At 46.3% G+C, this 21,627-nt stretch overlaps 1 protein-coding gene across 5 annotated transcripts in view; it reads right to left on the bottom strand.

The window, feature by feature from the left end:
• Positions 1-604: 604 nt before the first annotated feature.
• UPF2 (UPF2 regulator of nonsense mediated mRNA decay) overlaps positions 605-21,627 on the bottom strand; it is a 211,066-nt gene continuing 190,043 nt past the window's right edge. For 3 of the 5 annotated variants that reach the window (XM_073801544.1, XM_073801546.1, XM_073801542.1), the window contains one exon: positions 605-993. The gene's annotated coding sequence lies outside the window, so the exon portion shown is untranslated. Of the gene's footprint in view, positions 994-5,812; positions 6,781-21,627 lie in introns of those variants that run through there. The other 2 variants (XR_012330375.1, XM_073801543.1) reach the window with 2 other exon arrangements.

The following is a 21,627-nucleotide window of genomic DNA, read 5'->3' on the forward strand; positions in this document are numbered from 1 at the left end:
GCTCTGTGCCGGGCACTGTTTAAGCGTTTTCTGGATGTTAATACATGAAGCCTCATAAAGTCTCTATGCACTAGGCTTCGTGAACCCCATTCTACAGAGAAGAAACTAAAACACAAAGATACTGTGACTTGCCTGTCATCACACAGCCGGTAGGGGGCAGGGCTAGGTCTGAAATCCAGGGGGTCGGGTTCTGAGCACGGACTCTACCCCAGGCCACCCTGCTGCCCCTCTTACTGGCTTTGAGGTGACAGCGACATTCCAACACTTTGTAGACACTTCTGTTGTGCAGGAAGCACACTGAATTATTCTTTTTTTTTTTTTTTTTTTTTTTTGCGGTACGCGGGCCTCTCACTGCTGTGGCCTCTCCCGTTGCCGAGCACAGGCTCCGGACGCGCAGGCCTAGCAGCCATGGCTCATGGGCCCAGCCGCTCCGCGGCATGTGGCATCTTCGCGGACCGGGGCACAAACTTGTGTCCCCTGCATCGGCAGGCAGACTCTCAACCACTGCGCCACCAGGGAAGCCCTGAATTATTCTTTTTAATCACAGTCTAGTGTATCATGCTCCCTGCCCCCAAACAAGAGTGTGCGTTCCTACAGGGCCACATCAGTCCTCTGTTGTTTATTTCTCAGCTCCTGGACACTGCCCGGCACAGCGTAGATCTCCCATGAGACTTTCCGGGTCCAGTTGAATGCAGCCAGGGTGCAGTTTCCCCACACACCCTCACCCCATCCTGGCTTGTGACACAGACATGAGAAATTTCTTAAAATTCTCAGACCACATTTTCTAAATCAGTTTTGCAAAGCTGAATAGCTCAGCAAAACGTGAATTAAATCCATGTTTTCTCTGTAGGTCCATGGAAGTTGATGGTGTCTCTGTGTAGGTCGGTATTCAGGAGTTACTTTGGATGAAATCAGATCCAGGGTTCCACAAAGCCCATTTTCTTTCTTTAAAGCACAGCTGAAGCATGTTTTGGCCTCCAAATGCTTACACTTCTGGTGATAGAACAGAGAGAAAATATATGGTTGGTTGGCAAGGTGAGAAGACAGCTAATAGATTTGCTCTTGACAGACTCTATTGAAATGGTTAATATGCCTATTTAAACCAAAATTGGCTCGTTTGTTACTGCTGTCAAAGTTATTATTCTGATCCTTTGATAATTATCCCTTAAGTTACCCAGTCAGTCTGTCCAGTTTTCACACATGGAGTTTCTTCAAGGCCCTAGTCCCATATCAGCAACCCCACCCGGTCCCTAAAGGACGATGGACATTTGCCAGGGTCACTCACTGTGCCCCTCACCCCACCCAGCCCACCCACCCCAGGGACCCCTCACACCTGTCCTCCTGCCAGTCTAGTGGTGAACCACACACACACAAGTTACCATGTTCCTGTAAAAGCAGATTTAATTTCCTTTATTTCAGTTGCATGGATTTTTTTCCCCCTGGGTCTATTTCCAAAAGAAACAGTTGAAAGGATTTTAAAACATCACTGCACGTATTTATTGAGTCTAAACTGCAGAGCGCTGTGCGAGGCATCATGCGATGGTTTTTTTAAGACAATTCCGACTCTCCAGGAACTTAGTCTAGTAGATAAGTCGTGACCACGTTAAAACTCAAATACAAAATAGCTGTCACGCACGGGAGGCAGGTAGTTGGGCTGCCTCTGTGTCCACGCCCTGTGACTTGCTGTGTGACATGGGGGCTAGTCGTCTAACCTCTTCGAGCCTCAGGTTCCTCATGGTTAGAAGGGGGATGATAGCGATACCTGGCTCCTAAGTGGTTCGAGGATTAACGTAGATGAGACTTGATGACCCCCCCCATGTCCCCGTGACCCACCTCCATATCACGTGCAGCTGTGGTGGGCACTTTCCACAGATAACAGCTTCCCCTGTTATGAAATGAGCTGTGTTCCCACAAAGTTCATATGTTGAACTACCCTTGTCCCCCAATGGGACTGTATCTGGAACTAGGGCCTATAAGGAGGTAGTAAGGTTAAATGAGGTCATAAGGATGGATCCCTAATCTAGAAGGATTAGTGTCCTTATAAGCAGAAGGAGAGACACCAGGGATATTTATGCACAGAGGAAAGGCTGTCCACAAGCCAAGGAAAGAGGCCTCGGGAGAAACCAAACCTGCCCACACCTTGACCTTGGACTTCCAGCCTCCAGAACTGGGAGAAAATACATTTGATTGTTTTGTTTTTTGTTTTTTTGCGGTACGCGGGCCTCTCACTGCTGTGGCCTCTCCCGTTACGGACGGAGCACAGGCTCTGGACACGCAGGCTCAGCGGCCATGGCTCATGGGCCCAGCCACTCCGCGGCATGTGGGATCTTCCCGGACCGGGGCACGAACCCGTGTCCCCTGCATCGGCAGGCGGACTCTCAACCACTGCGCCACCAGGGAAGCCCAATACATTTATTTTTAAGTCCTCCAGTCCTCCAGGTGTTCTGTTACAGTGAGCAGACTAAGACCCGCCCCCAAGCACTTTGTCTCTGCCTCTGTGGTGGTGCTGGCCCTCCAGTAACGGGCTCAGCCTTCAACACAAACCCCAAAGTGGCGGGGAGGTAAGGCCTCCAGGGACACCCCTCAACACAGCAGGTGGGGGGTGTGGATAACCGCCCCGGACCCTGGCCGTCGGAGGAAGAAGCTCTCAGGTGCGGGGCTGTGTATTCTCAGGCGGGACCGGCAGGGCTGAGCCCACCATAACACTGACCTGCTCATTAACGCAAACTTCATCAGCTTTTCTCCTTCCTGCCTCACCTGGTCCCACGCCCTCACCTGTGCTTCCTAGGATGACCTTCCAAATAAACCGCCTTCACACGGGCCCTTGATTCGGGGTCCGCCTTTGGGGAACCCAAACTAAGTCAAGGGATAGATTCACATCAGTCACTCAGGGAACACCCCCCATCCCTCACAAAAAAGTAGAAACAAGATATAGCCACGGAAGGCGCGTTACAGTGGGGCCATCCGACCGGTTGCTAAATGAACACCACAGGAAATAAGTATTACAGGAACCAAGCGGAAGGGATCTCAGCGCCCAGTTACCTTACAAACTGTGACATCACACAGACAAGGTCTAGCTGACTAAAAAGATAACAGACTTGGCCAGCCCTGGTACTCAACGCAGGATGTTCTGACCAGAAGCTGGGGTGCCCTTCCTGGTGACATCCCCTCGAGACTGTCAGGGTGAGCAGCCCCATAAACAATCCAAGCTTTCCGGAAGTTTCCTTAGCAACGTTCAGGGAAAAGGCTGAGCAAGTGCGTGGTCCCCTAACTCCCCTCCAGTGGCCCCTGGAGAAGGAATTTATGAGCTGCTGCATCTCTAGTCCCTTCCTTGACATTTATTGGCTTTTTGATGAAGGTTAGAGCAATTTTTCTGTCAACAGCTTCTCATTAGGGGCTGGTGATGTTCTCTGTGACCATTATTTTACTCGGCATCATGCCTGGTCACTGTGAGAAGAGGTTCCACTTAGAAAGCATCCGTCTTTGCAGCAGCAAAGAGCTCAGGTAATCCCACTGAAATATTCCTCCGGGTCGACAGCGCCCCGAGGCTTGTGTACTGAACTCAGACAACAAGCCATCCTTTCGTGAACCACTCAGCTTCTGGCGTGGTGCCTCCCCATCTCTTTTTAAAGACATATTTCAGGTTTAATTCTCTGTTTCTTTTAAAAATGAATTATGGAGAACTTGTTGGTGAAATAATCACTAGGACTTACTTCTCAGAGACCACAGGTTCTCACCACGAATGACAAGTCTGCCTTGGAAAAGCCTGGAACCAGCAGGTGTTGGAGGAAGGTGTCCGGTTCCCCTGATGGACTGTTTATCTCGCCCCTGAAATGCACTGTCTGCACACGGTGATGCTTTAGGAAAGCATCTGGAGACATCTGAGGCTCCTGTCGTTCATCCTTCATACACCCTCCTCCGCCTTCCCTACCACCGTGAATCTAGCCTGGAATGGCTCGTGGCCCAGCTTCCACAGTCCTCAGTGTATAGTTTATCAATCTTGTGTCACCTGTCCCATCCCCACTCCACTCCGGTCCCCACCCAGACTCTTCTGAAGTGGATCCCAGAGTCACCTCCTCAGAACAGAAAGACACTGCTCTCACCCAGGAAATTCCAAGGGATTTGGGAGCTCTGTGTAGGGAACCACGGTCAAGGAGCAAATATTAGGATAAAAGATGCTCCTGGTGCGCTCATCACTCAGGAAGTGACAAGGGTCTCAGGAGCCCTGCGCCAGGACCTGGGGACAGAGACCAGCATATACATGTTCTCTTATCTCACAAGAACCCCTTGGATGTCTTTCCCTCCTGTTCCCAGGGATCATTTTCCAAAATAACTGCCTCATGCAGACCTGGGGCTCAGGCTCTGCTTTCCAGGGGAAACCCAGGCTGAGATGCCAACCAGGGGAGGGGCCAAGGGAGTTCCAAGAATGCCAGCAAAGGGAGTCCCAGGGTGACCACCAGGCACCAGACCCTTGTTAATTAGAATCTCTGGTTCTCAGCGCTTGAAGCTGCAGTTCCAAACTTCTCCAGAAGAGGGAAGTGGTAGCTTAGCTCTAGAGGGACATCTCCAAGGCCTAACTGTTGCCAGGTTACCTGGACTAGAAAATCACATTTGCTTTTTAGTCCTGAGAATAAAAGAAACATATTTAGCAGAGTCAATACTAGTAAAGTTAGTTAGATGTCAGTTCATCTGAGGCAGTGGAGAGGAAGAAGCTCATAAATATAATTGTTTGCTTTTCTTTTTTTTTTTAAATAATAGAGTCAGCTGACCTCAGAGTGTGCTATGAAGATTGCTCCCTGCTTTTTTATTCCTGGGCAGAACCATGTTTTCAAGCCTGCCTTGGGCTGTTAATATCAAAGGGCAGCGTTTACTGAGAGCTTTTTGGGCCCTGGGCTAAGAGCTTCTGTTCTAGACCCAGGCCCACCTTGGAGCAGAACTCAGCACCCTCCACTCTCCCCAAATAGACTCAACTCTCAGAAAGCATTAAAGGAAAATGGGGATATTCCTGAAGATGACCTGAGGAGACAAAGACAAGCCTCTTCCTAAGACTCTTCCTTTGACGTTTCTGTCCTTGACCCCAAAATTCCTCTGCCAGGTCTGGTGGGTAGAGAGGAAAATTCTTCTGTCTTCAGCTCCAGCTCACCCTGCACCCCTCACAAAACTATTACTCCTCCAGCACACCCCATCCCAAGACTCTTATCAAAGTACCCCCCACATCAAAGAAGTTTCTTGCTAACGTGGAAGATTTTTCTCCATATTTTTACACCTTCATTCACCTCATTTTTATAGATGAGGATGCCGAGGGATTGTCCCCAAAATCATACAGCCAAAAAGTGATGTAAGCAGGACTTGGACTCCAGACAGAGAAGGAACATCTGTCAGGGCGCATGATACTTTCACGGGCTCGGAAAAGTGTTTTCGTGTTCATTTCTTTTAAAATCAGAAGAATGTCATCATAAAATATAATTTAAAATTTTTTCATGGAGGAAGGAGCGCATCAAGGCAAAAGTGCCTGGGGTCCCGTAAAGTTATCCTGCACCCTGACATTGTGCTCCATTTTTGGTGAGGGTGTAGCTGACACACACCTGCTTGATACAGAGCCAGTCTTGGTCCAACATAAGACTGACCTCAATACTGGGGGGAAAATGTAAAAGTACAGGTCTTAGCTATTATGGGGTCAGTGGTATCATTTTCATAGATTCATTTATTGACTCAACAAACATTTCAAATGGCCTGCTATAAATGAAAAAGTTAAAATTTTAAATATTATTAAACTTTTGCTTTAAACACTATTCAATACATTAGTTCTAAGTTATGAAAAACAGAGATTTTTTTTTTATTTGACACTAAATCCTGAGGGACCGTGATCTCATTGGATATTTTTCTAACACTAGACTTGGGGATGGAGTGGGGAGTCATGATCCTTCACTCATTTCACTGCACCATCTCTGTGCCAACTAGAGGTGGGGTAATGTCTTAGTTTGCTTGGGCAGCCATGGACTGGGCAACTTAAACAACAGAAATTAATTTTCTTACAGTTCTGGAGGCTGGAAGTCCAAGACCATGCCAGTCAAGGTGCCGGCATGGTCCCGTCCTGGTGAGGGCTCTTCTTCCTGACTTGCAGATGGCTGCCTTATCAGTGGGTCCTCACATGGCAGAGAGAGATCTCTGGTGTCTCTTCCTCTTCTTATAAAGGCACCAGTCCCATCGGATCAGGGCTCCATCCTTATGACCTCGTTTAACCTCAATCACCACCTTGAAGGCCCCCATCTCCAACTCAGTCACATGAGGGGGTTGGGACTTCAACATATGAATTTGGGGGTGACAGTCCAGTCCACAGCTGGTGAGTTGGTCAAACAATTTATAGCTGGTATATTTTTAGTATTTAATTGCAAGGCTGCTGTAAACAATCAAGGAGGAAGGGTGTAGTTCTCTGAGCATTCTTGCCAAAAACCTCACCTCTTCTCTGCTCCTTTGCTCCAATTAAAGCGGAATATAATGACATCATACCCTGATGGCAATCTCTTCTTTCATGGCTGGAGCTGGTGGGTGATAGGGGTTATTTCTGTTTGGGATGAGGTGGGATGTTTTGGGTTAGGTTTGGGTTTCTTCTTCTTTTCTACTCTGAGAATAAGAAAAGGCAGGATTCCTGCCTAGGCAGGGTGGCAAATTACTGTGGAAAGAAATTCTATCAGAATTGACCGTTCCATTCGGCAGCTGACATTTTCCAGTAGTCTCTGTTTTCTGCTGAGCTCCACTTCCCCACAGTTGACTCTGGCTCTGAAGAGTCCGTTTTAATGGACATACGAAAAAGAGAAATAAGATTTTTTGAAAATGTATTTAGTGGGGGCACAAAATTATACCATTAGTTGCGTTTTGTTTGGTCTGATCTTACATTCCCTGAGCACATGGTCCTGCTTGGCTGAATGCCCCTCTTTCTACTTGCATAATAATTTCTTGACATTCAGATGATTCTCAGATGTTTAATCTTCCCTAACCACCCAATCTAGAGTCCTCTGGTCACGCCATCCACCACCTCCCTTTAATTCCCTTCTCAGCACCTACAACTCTGATTTTCTTTCTTTTCTCTCTTTTCTTTTCCCTCCCTCTCTTGTTTATTTTTTTGCACGAGAATATAAGCTGCATGAGGGCAGGGACCCTGACTGTCTTCTTCATCTCTGTACGTCTCATTTCAAGGACATGCCTGGCATAAAGTAGGCACTCAACCATTATTTGTGGAATGCACAAATGAGGGAGTGAATGAATGAATAAGATCTCAGCAAGGAGGAGAAGGCTTTTTATCTTGGTTCAGCAGTTTCTAGCTTTGCTTGGAGAGCTCTTTACAACCACTGAGAGGATTGCAAAAGGAATCAAGGCCAAGGAGAAAGAATTCTTAACAGTGAAAGAGAGAGAATATAGAAGCAAAGAAGCAAGGATGAAGCATGGGAACTCAAGAATTCCCCTCAAAGGTGAAAAACCTGTACCATGAAAACCATAAGACACTGGTAAAAGAAACTGAAGATGGTACAAATAAATGGAAGGATATTCCATGCTCATGGATTAGAAGAACTAATATTGTTAATATGGCCATACTACCCAAAGCCACCTTGAGATTCAGTGCAATCCCTATCAAAATTCCAATGGCATTTTTCACAGAAATAGAACAAATAATCCTAAAATCTGTGTGGAACCACAAAAGACCCCGAATAGCCAAAGTAATCTTGAGAAAGAAGAACAAAGCTGGGGGCATCATGCTTCTTGATTTCAAACTATACTACAAGCTACAGCAATCAAAACAGGATGGTACTGGCATAAAAACAGACACTTAGATCAATGGAACAGAATAGAGAGCCCAGAAATAAATCCATGCATATATGGTCCATTTACAACAGAGGAGCCAACAATATACGATGGGGAGAAGACCGTCTCTTCAATAAATGGTGTTGGGAAAACTAGACTGCTATATGCAAAAGGTATTGGATTACAATATGTTTAAAGCTGGCATTATATAACATAATGCTGTATAACAAAGATAATGTTTTTTTATTAGAGAACTACTATGCAGTCACCCAAAAAAATTTTGTAGAAAGAGGCACTGCAGGAAATAAAAAGAAGTATACACAAGGGTCCTACTTGTTCGAGTTTCCAAGAGTGGACTTAAAGCTATCTTCACTTCGGTAGCTCAGATGCAATTGTCAATGATTGTCCTAATTTCCTCCTGGGGCCATGCATGTTAGAACCACCTGGAATGTTTCATGCCAGACCTGTTGAAGCAGAATCTCTGGGTTTGGAAGAATGCAGGTATTTGCAATTTTAACAAGCTCCTCTGTTGATCCTTATACATTATATCAAGAGGAAGAGAGAAAGACCAAGTAGAAAATTTTCCGGTACAGAACACACAAGTTCACATTTAATAACCCTCCTCCACTCCTGTGTTTGTTTTGTCTAGTCCTAAAGTTGCTTTTATTAAGGGAGTTGAGATACTCGCCCATGAAGCTTATTTGTTTTTTAAATGCTGCTTTGATTTCTCAGTCGGGCTGGGTTTACATTGCCCTTGGCATCCTCCCAGAGAATTTTTGTGCCATTGAGAAAATGAGTCTGCTGCCCCCTTTACTTATCCCTTCCACTTTTTGAGCACGATGTCGTAGGAGGTCCCCAACTTTAGACATCTGAAACTCAGAGTCGCGTATAGAGGCACGAGTGTGGACCCTGGCTAGACTTCAAGAGCAACAGAAAAAAAGCAAAAGGAAAACTCCAGGGAAAGTGGACCTTCCCCAAGGGCACTGAGGATGCTGGCAGGCCGCCAAAGTCAATTTTAATAACAGTGGCAAACTAGTTGCGGTTCTTTCCAGATGATGTGTTGTATTAATGGCCATTACCTCCCTGCTTAAACTCCTGAACAGGCAGGGATTTGAAATGAGGATCTTGCAAGAAATGGACATACCTTGAAGATGAGGTCTACTCTTATAAGTTGTATAGAGCACCCCAAGTAAGATACGTGTATAAAGCCTCATTAATAACAACAGTAGGGACTTCCCTGGTGGCGCAGTGATTAAGAATCCGCCTGCCGATGCAGGAGACACAGGTTTGATCCCTGGTCCCACATGCCTCGGAGCAACTAAGCCAGTGCACCACAACTACTGAGCCCACACACTGCAACTACTGAGCCCATGCTCCACAAGAGAAGCCACCGCAATGAGAAGTCCGCGCACTGCAATGAAGAGTAGCCCCCGCTCACCACAACTAGAGAAAGCCCGCACGCAGCAACGAAGACCCAATACAGCCTAAAATAAATAAATTTATTTAAAAAAATTAAATAAGAAGTAATAAATAAATAAAGGTCATAGCGTTAAAAAAGAAAACAACAACAGTAGTTTAAGTTCTACTCAGTTCCAATGAGTTTTTGGTGTGTGTCAGAAGTTGTCAACCAATCAAGTACACAAGTTTCCACCTTCCCCCTAGAGAGAAAGTCAATAACAAGAGACACGCTGAGGGCCCACCTCCAGCTCTGCCAGTGCCTTCTGACTACTCAGCACTGCCCAGCAGGCCCCAAAGCACCAAAGAAGCTCCACTCTCACCTGCTTGACACTGGGCTTCTGCACATGATTTCAACTAATAAAACCATCCTGCTCCTTTAAATTTTCTAGTAAATGTTTGAAAACGATTGTGTATCACACTCCCTAATGTAAAGAACTTGAGGTCGAAAAAGAGGAATTACCCACCCAAGAGTCAAGTAGCTCCATTAACGGCAGGTGTAGGACGTATTCATTTCTTCTCGCTGCTGTAACAAGCGACCACAGACTTAGAGGCTTAAAACAACTCAAATACATGACCTCACTGTTCTGCAGGTCAGAAGTCCAAAATGGCTTTCACTGGCCTAAGACCAGGGTGTCAGCAGGATAGCGTTGCTCCTGGAAGCTCTGGACAGAACCAGTCTCCTTGTCTTTCCCAACTTCTCCAGGCTGCCCAGGTTCTCTGTCTCGTGACTCCCACCAGCGATCACATCACCCCAGCCCCTACTCCTGGCATTACAACTTCTCAGGCTCTGACCCACCCGCCTCCCTGTTATAAAGAGGCCTGTGATTATATTGGACCCACCTGATAGCCCAGGAATCTCTACCCACCTCACAATCCTGAACTTCATCACATATGCAGAGTCCCTTTTGCCACGTAAGGTAACATATTCACTGGTTTAGGACACAGACATTTGGGGGACCATTACTCTGCCTGCTACAGAGGACCAGAACCCAGGTTCCTTGACTCCCAGCCCAGGTATCCCTATGGCTCTCAGGCCCTCACTACCCCTTGGGCTCCTCAGAGTTCAAGGTCATCTCTGAGGTTCAGAGACAGAAGCTGGGTTGCACAGCAGCAGAGGATTTCCTCTTAAAGTGGCGGTTTACCATTGTGCACACCCCGTATACCCCTGCTACCCCATAACCACCCCTACATTACATCGCGCCTCAGAAGGATGGGGCTGGCCCCTGAGGTTCAGGAAGCATCTCGGTGGCTCACTGAAAAGGGCTGGGGGTATAAAGATAGTGTTGCTGACTATCCTGGGGGTACCTCTCAGGAATCTGAGTGTGGTAGGATGAAGCACCCTGATATCTGCAAGGCCCTAGGAGCAACCCGAGGGCTGGTACAAATGCCCACCAGCCATGCTGACGAGAAGCCAGCAAAGAAGGGAATCAGGATGAGGAGAGTAGGGAAGAGAGAAGCAGGCTGAGCTGTGGTGTCAGTAGGTCTGGGTGAGGCCAGGACAAAGGAGCCTGTGCCCAGGGAACAGCGAAGGGCTGGCCACCCAGCACTGCCAGCTGAGTCACCTCCGCCGAACACTCAGAACCCCCTCAGTCAAGAAAGGTTGGCTGGAGAAGAAACAGAAGAGGACTCCGCCCGGAAAACATGCACCAGCCATCCTGCCAGCCTCGTTGCCATGGAAACGATAAAATTCCAAAGGTGTTCCCACTTTTCTACCACCACAGGCAGAGTCCGGGAAGGCTGGGGGCCTCAGAGAGGAGGAGCCGGGTGGGAGGAGAGTGACAGAGGGGTGTCAGCTATGACCAGGGAACCAAGCCCCATCTGCATCCCCAGTGCTGAGCAGACTAACAGGAATATCTGGAGCCAGAGGCGGGTTTTCCTTTCTCTTGGGAAAGCCAGCTGAGAATGCATCCATGGTAACTAGGGATGGGGGATGGAGAGTCTGCAAGTGAAGACAAAGTATCAGCTGCTCATCCAGAGAGGGATAATAATTAACCAGGAGGGTCCCCTTTGGTCCAATGACCCCAGGAGACAAGTGGCAGGGTCAGACGGTTGGCCTCACGTGTGTGTGACCTGGGCAGCCCCCCAGGGCCCCCACCCAGAAGGATCTCACGGTTGGGTTCAAGCTCAGCTGTCACCATCTTAAACTTATTCATCATTTTGAAACCGAACAGGACCCTGCGAGACTTTCCCCGGAACAGACCCCTATGTCCTCCACCTCTTGTTTGTAGAAAAGTTTTAGCCTCCTAGGCCTTCCCCAAGTTCCAGAGAGCAAATTTAATCAGAGAAGTGAGAAAATGCAGAAACAAGGGAAAGCAGTCGAGCAAGACAAAATAAAAATAGTTTAGCCATAAAACAAAGTCAAGGGCCCTTAGTTCCTCCTCAGAGGCTGCAGATAATATCCTGAGTCGTGTCCTTGAGTTGTTTTGCAGATACTGAAACCTCCACCAGGTGGAAACTGCTGACCAGGTAGACCCCAGACTGGTTGGAACCAGAAGGTTGATGATGTTAACTCCTGAAATACCACCCTGTTACATCACCACCAACCAATCAGAAGGACGTATACAAGCTGGTCATGCACCTGGGGACCCTCTCCCTCACGTTGCCCTTAAAATCCCTTCCCCTAAAGCCATCAGGGAGTTCGGGCCTTTTGAGCATGAGCTGCCTGGACTCCCTGCTTGGAGCCTGCAATAAACGCTGTGTTCTCCTTCCCCACAGCCCGGTGTCAGTGGGTTGGCTTTGCTGCGCGTCAGGCAAGCGGATCCAAGTTTAGTTCAGCAACAAGTTTTGAACAAGAGACCCCCTCATTTTCATTTTTCACTGGCCCCCTCAAACCACGTAGCTGGTCTCCGGGTGTATCATGCAGGACACATTGTGTCTGTGCAGGACGAAGGGTGAAGAAGGAATAAAATGCTCAGCGTCCCATTTAAGAGGTAGATCTCTTATCTATTCATTCAGTCAGACAAAATTCAGCAGAAAATTCTCTCCCACCCTCCTCCCAACCCCCGCATGAAGGTACACACATGTACAATCCCAGGCTTACCCCTCACACAACTGACCACACCAAACTGCAGTCCCCTGGTGTCCAGGTGGGATCAGGCCAGCGTTTAGGAATGCTGAGGGTATTTCATTGCTTTTCAGGGAAACAATCTAATGCTCGGCTGATAGGCTCATATACATTTCTGCCAGGGCTCAGAGGAGCCAAGAGAAGAGCTGAACGTCAAAACGAGTTTGAACATTTGGAATTAAAGTTTTTTCACAGATTCAACCACCACCATCAGAATAAGATTTTAAAAACAAAGACGAAAGGAAGGTCAATTTTTTTTTAAAAGGTGAAGAATAATTTCCTTATAAGATGGTTGCGAAATTTCATTAAACTGCACCTAGGATACTGCCTGTGTACGTAGAGGCTAAGTAAACAAATGTTAATTTCCTTATTCCCTTCAAAGCCCCTCTTTGTACACTCTTTCTTCTTTTCTTCCAATCTTGCTGAGTAAGTTACAGCCTTAAGCTGCCCCTGCCCCTGCCCCTAGGTTACCTAACGTGATGGGCTGAATCATAACAAAACTCCTGTGCTGAAGACCTAACCTCAGTACCTCGGAATATGACTGTATTTGGCGTTGAGCCTTTAAAGAGGTGGTTATGATAAAGTGAGGCTGTATAGGTGGGCCTTAATCCAACAGGACTGGCATCCTGACATAAGAGGAGATTAGGACACAGACAGGTACAGAGGGACGACCACGTGAGGGCACAGGGAGAAGATGGCCATCTACAAGCCAAGGAGAGAGGCCTCAGGAGAAGCCAACGCTGCCCACACCTTGATCTGGGACACTGAGTCTACAAATGTGAGAAGATAAAAGTCCATTGTTTAAGCCACCCAGCCTGTGGTACTTTGTTGTGGCAGCCTGAGCTGACTAATACACCTAACATCTGAGTTATGGTTCTTGGAGAGGAGCAAGCCTACACTGCCAAGAACGATGAAAACGCTCTTATCAGGCAACACCCTGAAGAAGGGAGCACTGCTCTTCAGGAATCTAGCTGGGTGCTTTCCACCAGGTATTCTCTGGGTGTCTTTTCTCCTGGGAGTTCATTGCCTCCTTGTAAATAGAAGCCACTGTCCACTGAGGAGGGAAGTGGGGGGTGTATTTGGGGTCATCAGTCACTCATGCCAGCCCAACCTACCCAAATGTTCACATACTCCTGGGCCCTGTTCCAACCTCAAGAGAAGCCCTTTCTTGGTCTTACAAGCCCTGAGCAGCAAAGCACACATGGAGCCAGTCTTCTGCCCAAGGACCAGGCTGAATGAGCCCCCAAATTCTGAATAAACTTCTGGTCTGATGGGCTTTACTTGTGTTCCCCAAGGAAGTTACAGACCAAGAGTTGGAAATGGAGGAGGTGTCTTAACATGTGGGTCTTTATCATTCCTGGCAAAATTATCTGGAGCCATGAAATCTGGATCAAGGCAGGAAAGTCCAGAAGACCTTATTACACCATTCTTAAAAACAAACACTTCCACTGAGTTTTCTCATTACCAACACTGTGTTAAGCACTTCACGTACACTTTTTTCTCCCAAGCAAGATTTCAACACAAAGGAGCCAGCCTGCATTTAGAAAAGTACCAAGAGTAAGGTCTGTGTATTTAGGGTGTCAGGGAAAGAGCTTTTCCAGGGGAGCAAATGCTTTGTCCATTACCACGTCCATTGCTTCTCCCTGGATTTGCTCCCATGTACCTGGATTCTCAGGTATTTAATGGCTCCTTTCTCCTGAGCCCTCTCCCAACATATCTTATTTAATAATAATATTAGTTCTTAATGTGTTTACTTATACCCTGTCTTGTTCTGAAAAGCACTTAAGGCAACGCATAGACAGATATACTGCATATGGCGACTAGCATTCATCGATTCAACATAAACAGAGCACTTCCTATATTCCAGGCACTGTGCTGGGTCCTGGAGAAACAGCATTCACGTTCCACCGGGCTCTCCTGGGTCTCTCCTGCACATGTGCATAGTTTCCCAGCCAGCAGGGATGTGTGGAGAGCCCATCTCAACCCTTTGGCTCTCCCATTCCAAGATTTTCTGTTAAATACGTAGCTGGTTCACCACTTACCCCAATCAGGAGCACATTCTCGAACTTGCAGAGATGTGAGTTTTCCCCATCTGTTTCCTGCCAAGTTCTCTGTTGCTGTCAGTGCTGTAGGTTTTCACCCTCTGCTCAAAATTTATTTGACCGCATTGGCAGTAAACTTGATATTTTTTTCTGGTCAGCCCCTTGCTGATAAAACAGTGGACAAAACTGGGAAGAGGGCTGGGATGGAAACAGACCAGACAAAAAGGCTGCAGACCCGTTCTTGCCTGAAGCTCTATCCATTTTTCATGAGTAAATGCTTCTCAGTTTGTTATCTGCCTTTGGCCAATTTCCAAAGCACAGAAATGGTTGGTTCTGACAATATTGTCCAGTTTCATACTGTCTGGGGAGGAGAGGATTTACTGACCTTTTCATGTCACGATAGCTGGAAGTTTGGCCTCTGAAGTTTGTTTTCTTTTTAATTTTGATGGGGCACTAATTTCCCAGTTTTCTGCTGTTTCCACTGTCCCTATGGCCCTACACTTGTTCTGCTTCATTACCTGCCTCACCCTTGAAGGCACTGAGCTTAGGAATTATGATCCACAGTGGTGACACCTAGACAATGTCCTTAAAGTGCAATGGAATGTACAAATAGTGCTCGGGCCTGTGTGCTAGATTCTCTGGAATATAAAAGCATTCGAGAGAAGGTCCTTGTCTTCAAAGCCCCGAAAATCCCGGGGGAGATGGGGAGCATGGATACAAAGAGATAACTAACAATGCAATGGCGGGAGTCCACGATAGGCACAGGGATGGGCTTCCCTGGGGGTCCAGTGGTTAAGATTCTGCACTTCCACTGCAGGGGGTGGGGGTTCCATCCCTTGTCGGGGAACTAAGATCCTGTATGCCGCATGGTGTGGCCAAAAAAAAAAAGCACAGGGATGTCCTCTGTAGGCTGGGAAGGACAAGAAATGATTTCTCAGGTTTATGACATACAGACCCTTTATATGATTTGTCAGGTTTCTTGTCAATTACTAAATATTACTTTGGTACTGGGAATGAAATTGTTTTCATTGGAAGGAATAAACTAGTGTGCCTTAATAGAGAGAGAAGAGTTTGGGAAGTGGAATACTAGGGAGTGCCAGATGTCACCTTGCTGCTGGTGGAACGTGGATAGTAAACAGAATACCACGTCCCAGCTCTGCCACTCCCGTGCTGTGAGATTTGAGAAATTCATTTCTGCATCTGTGCAGTGAAGGAGGGGTGGGGAAGTGGTAATCATTTTTGGTTCAAATGCCCTGTGGTTCTAAGAGAGGAGAGAACCTTTTTCCTACAATCTCTAGAGATATGATTATGTTTGTTCCCATGTATCACAAGGATTAGTCACTAGATTTGCCCGAAGCAATGATCCCCAGAATGGTTAAGCAGGGTTTCTGAATGTTTTAAAATTTATTTTAGTAAGAATATTTTGAAAACCTGATGAAGTTATGACATCTTTTCTAGGCGAAATAAACCACATCTTCCTAAACATACAAAACGTTGCCTAGAATCACAGGGAACTGACACCCTCAGGTTAAGGACTCTTGAGAGCAAACAACGAAAAAGAGACCATGATGAGCTTCGAAGCCCTGGATTCAGCTCTGGGTGTTGTAGGCTTCTCATTGTTTTTAAAATAGTCAAAGAAAAACCAAAGTGAAGGTCTGAATTAAAAACTAACCTAGAGGGGGCTTCCCTGGTGGCGCAGTGGTTGAGAGTCCGCCTGCCGATGCAGGGGACACAGGTTCGTGCCCCGGTCCGGGAAGATCCCACATGCCGTGGAGCGGCTGGGCCCGTGAGCCAGGGCCGCCACAACAGTAAGAGGCCCGCATGCCGCAAAAAAAAAAAAAAAAAAAAAAAAAAAAAAAACTAACCTAGGAAGATCTGTTGTAGAAAATGAAAATCGTTCATCGCTGAGAAAGGCAGCCTAAAGAACAAGAAAATCTCACTCTTCACAGAATCCCAGGCCGGAGGGAGGAATGAAAAATTAAAGGCATTAATATTTTTCACAGCCAGAGTAGGAAAACCCACAGGAAACGATGAGCAAGGCTGCAGCGGCAATTATAACCAAAGACAGGAAACTAAAACAGGAGGCTTATCTCATTAGTTAATTTCAATGCAACAGTACAGAGGGGTATTTTGGCCGGATGCCTCAAAAGAACACTTAATCCTTCCGCAGGAGTATTCAGAGATCATCCGGAGAGTTATTAATGCCCTCTCAACCTCTTCTCTTTGCCCTCTCCCTTTTGGAAAGTAGAGAAGGAATCTAGCTAGGTTAAGCGAGCATTTTTTTTTTTTGGCCATGCTGTGCCGCATGTGGGATCTTAGTTCCCCGACTAGGGATCAAACCCATGCCCTCCGCGGTGGAAGCTTAGAGTCCTAACCACTGGACTGCCAGGGAAGTCCCTAAGTGAGCATTTTTAATTTCAACTCCTAGAACATTATATTGTGTTCATTTTGAAATCATCTTACAGAGAATCAGCCCACGGGCTAAGGTATAGATGTGTCTGACAGAAGAGAAGAAGCAGAGTCCAGGGGTCCAGCAGGGCCGTGGGTTTCAGACTCACTGCTGCTTCTGCTGCCCAGGGCTGCCTCCCAGGTCAGAGGTCAGAGGTTAGAGGTTATCAAACACCCAGGGCAGGGACTCCCACGTTCTGCAAAGTCACAAGCACCACTGTCATCATCTGCTTCCAGTACTCCGGCTGTATTTACAGGCTCCCTAGTCACTCAGGGAGAACGGCATCCTGCAGAAGGACAGAACCCACAGTGCAGAAGGACTCTGGGGGCAAAAATAAAATGCAATAACTTGTGCATTGTTCTCTTTCAGGTCAGTGCTTTTTTGCTATTTAGAAGTCTGCTGAGAGACACCCCTGGCAGTCCAGTGGTTAGGAGTCCCGGCTTCCACTCCAGGGGGTGCAGGTTCCATCCCTGGTCGGGGAACTAGTATCCCACAAGCTGCTCTGCACAGCCAAAAAAAAAAAAAAAAAAAGAAATAGAAGTCTGCTGCAGGGAGCAACATCAAAGCACCCCATGTCCTTAGTCTCTACAGACTGTTCTCCACACCCAACAGCGATTTTTTGAATACTGAGTCAGATCCTAATATGCCTTCAAAATCCTCCAGACAGACCCCACCTCTCTCTGAAGGTAATCAGAGTCCCTGACATTGTATATGAGGCTGTGCTCCTGGCTGTCTTTCTGACACCCGCTACCCCAGTCCCTGCACTCCAGTCCACTGGCCTCCATGCTATGTCCAGAGCACTCCAAGCCCACTCATACCTCAGGACCTCTGCACACACTGTTCCCATGTCTGGAGAGCTCCTTCTGAATCCCTCAGTATCTGCAAAGCTCACCCTCACTTCTTTCAGGTCTCTGCTCATATGTCACCTCATCAGAGAGGCCTTGCCAGCCATGCTGCCTAAAATAACAGCCCTTGTTCATCCTTCCCTTAACCTTCTTTACTTTTTCCATAGCACACATCATTACCTGGCATTCCTATAGATCCTCTGTGTTTTTAAATTGTATCCTTTTGAACGGGGATTTTTTTCTTGTTCCCCAACTATATCCCTAAGACCCAGAATGTGTCTGACAAATAACAGACATTCAATAAATATTTTTGAATGAATGCTATTGGTTAGTCTGCCTAGATGGGTGTATAATGGTATTAACTATTTTCTTTTTAATAGTGAAATATCATAATACAACAGTGCCTACAATGCGTATGTACTCTTTAAAGAATAAGTGTGCACCCATGTATTACCACAAAGTGTACCAATGATATATTCTGAGGTACCAAAATAGATCTTCGATCAAGTCCAAGTACTAAATTATTTCCCGTTATCAGTCAATTAGAACTCTCTTTGATGTAGATAGCAGAAAAGCTGACTCAAAGTGGCTTACACAATAAGGAAATTTATCATATAAAGTCTCATTTTAAAAATCCATAGGCAGATACATGCCCCCCATGTTCATAGCAGCACTACTCACAATAGACAAGACATGGATCAACCTAAATGCCCATCGACAGATGAATGGATAAAGAAGATGTGGTACATATATACAATGGAATACTACTCAGACATAAAAAGGAACGAAATAATGCCATTTGCAGCAATGTGGATGGACCTAGAGATTATCATACTAAGTGAAGTAAGTCAGAAAGAGAAAGACAAATACCACATGATATCACTTATATGTGGAATCTAAAATAGACACAAATGAAGCTATCTACAAAGCAGAAACAAACAGACATAGAAAACAGACTTGTGGTTGCCAAAGGGGAGTGAGGTGGGGAGGGATAGACTGGGAGTTTGGGGTTAATAGATGCAAACTATTACATATAGAATGAATGGACAAAAAGGTTCTACTGCATAGAGCACAAGGAACTATATTCAATGTCCTGAGATAAACCACAATGGAAAAGAATATAAAAAAGAATGTATATATGTAACTGAGTCACTTTGCTGTACAGCAGAAATTAACACAACACTGTAAATCAACTATACTTCAATAAAATAAGTTTAAAAAAAAAGAAATCAGGGACGATTGGAAAGGTGTAATGCAAGCTGGGATGGCATTCACAAATGTCCACTGTACCTTTTTTCACCAAAGAGTAGTTCAGAGCCGATTTTATCCAGCTATAGACATATTCTAGCAAGCTTCATATCTGCTCTCCCAGCCCACAGCAAGTGGACAGCACTCGAAGCAGATAGATTGACAAAAACAGGCAATGGCACCAAGTAGACACAAGATTCCTAAAAACATGATCATTCAGCCACAGGGCAAAAAGACCAACACAGCAGCTCAGTGATGACACCCTCATTACACCTCAGTGTGACAGGAATGGTATGATGACCCTGAGGAATAAAACCTTTAAGCTGTATCCAGTGGACAATGTTTAGGAAGATAAAAGGATGTTTAATGGATTTTGAAGAGATTCTATCAAAACGTTAACTATTACAATGAAGACACTCAAAGAAATGTTTCAGTTCTCCCAAATGATGCCAGCTAAATGAATGGCTGTTAGCTATAATTATCAAAATTATAGTGAGATGAGAAGCCATACTTTCCACAATTTGGGGGAATTTCTACCTATTACAGACCTATTATTAAAAAGAAAATTATAACAATTTAATGAGCAAAATGAATGGCGTTTTTTTCATAAAAAGCAATAAGTAGTTCCCTCCAACCTCAAAAGTTAAAAAGGGGAACTTAAGTCTCAGGTCACTGTACTTCCCACTTCTAGTAAGTATGCTGGAGCTGCCAATTTAACAAATACTTACTGGGAACCTGAATATTTATTTCAACTTGAATGTTCCTGATGGTTTTTTGAGCAAGGAGGCAATGGCTAGCACAACCCACAGTTTTGCACATGGAAAATCAAGACTCTAAGTAGTGAAATAACTCACTTTTGGGGGAGCATTGAGTCCACTCAACAGGAAAACTTCCAATATTGTCCCTGTGTTGGGCCATTGATTGTTTTAAGGTACTAAAGACAAAAACGAGGGGAATCAAGATCTGAGATTGAGTAAGACACAGGGCTCCGTCTGGGGACGCCACACTGAAGATTCTGCTCAATTTTTCAACTCAGTTTTGCATCCCATGGTCCATAATTTTTTTCTTTTCAATCTTTTCCTCTTTAACCAGGGAAGCCTTAAGAGCAGAAATGGTCAGCAGTCCCCAAAGTGATATAATCTGAGGGCTACCTAGGAAAGGCCTTTACTCCAAATGTTTTCTCCACCACTATTGTGAAATTCCACCAACGGAGAGCACTGGGGGAGGGACAGGTATTCTGCCAACTTCAGGGGTCCCCTAATATATTGCATATATTCCTGGGAGATATAACAAGACCCTGGCGGTCAAGGCCCTGACCAATGAGAAACAAGTTGGGCGGCTGGGCAAGGGGCAGGTGAGCGTGTGAGCTGAAGCTGGGAGCAGAGGTTAGATGAGCTGATTGCTATTGTCTTAACCCAGGCTGACCTACAACTGTCTGTACTTCTCCACCCCCTGAGGCTTCCGCCCTAACCTAGAAGAGTCCACTTTAGCTCTTGTCATTTCAGAGCAGTCCCTCAGGCTCCAGGCTGTGCCTCCCTCTCTTGGGCCTTGTGCCCCGCTCCCCTATAACAGTTATGTCTCAACACACCTGTAGCGGTCTGCTCAGGAGGTCTGCCCTGAGAGAGGAGCACAGCCTGGGGGCTTCAACAGCAGACATTTATTGTCTTATTGTCCTGGAGGCTGAAGGCTGAGATCAAGGGGTGGGCAGGGTTGGTTTCTGCTGAGGCCTCTCTTGGCTTGTGGACGGCTGTCTTCTCCCCACATCTTCATGGGGTCTTCCCTCTGTGTCTGTGTTCGAATTTCCTCTTCTTATAAGGACAGCAGTCCTATTGGATTAGGGCCTACCTTAGTGACCTCATTTTAACTTACCCCTTTAGAGGGCTTATCTCCAAATACTGTCACATTCTGAGGTGTTGGGGGTTAAGATTTCAACATGTGAATTTGGGGGGTCGTAACTCAGCCCACAACAATACCTGACTTTGAAGAGTCCCCTCAAAGGCCCTTGACTCCCATCCTGAAACACTGCCCCTACATCCATTTCAAATTTATCAGAGCAGGTTTCCTAGATCCAGGATTTTCTAGTCTGAAGTTCTCCTGGAGAACATTAGGCAGGACACAGTGCCTTTAAATTGGGAGACCAACCCTGCAGGCAATTCACGGGTTTCTTTATTTGGTCAGAATTAGAAGTGGGTTCTGCAGGGGTATCTTGAATTTTACCCACAAGATGACTTCTAGTCTGGATTGGGCATCTTTGGTGATGGACATCCTGTGACTGTCTGAGAAGCGGTAGACCCAGGTGAAGACTATCAATTAAAGCATTTCAGAATTAAAAGGAGAAATTGCACCACCATGGAAATAAAATCAAAAGTCCTTGTTCCCTCTGTCGGTTGAATCCTAGGGATTACGGAAATCCGACGCTGGCAGCATTAGCCCAGATCTTTGATGGGGGCCACCCCTCCGGCTCTATTTCACGTTTCGTTACCTGGGTTGCATACCTTTCAAAGAATGGCCTTTAGTCAGGGTTTGCAGCTCTTTGCCCCCCAGGCTGTAGGAATGGCATCACTCTGAGGCCCCTCATGAAAAGCAACTCCAGGTCTTTCAGCCCTTCCTTTCTGGGCTGTGTGACTCCACCTGATACTGGGAAAGAGCCTCGCATCCCGCCATCCTGACCCCACGCCTCACCCCACCACCCTCGCTGCTGGGCTGGTCTCAGAGTCCAGA

Source organism: Tursiops truncatus, chromosome 2, assembly GCF_011762595.2.
Source record: "Tursiops truncatus isolate mTurTru1 chromosome 2, mTurTru1.mat.Y, whole genome shotgun sequence".
Lineage (NCBI taxonomy): Eukaryota > Metazoa > Chordata > Mammalia > Artiodactyla > Delphinidae > Tursiops > Tursiops truncatus.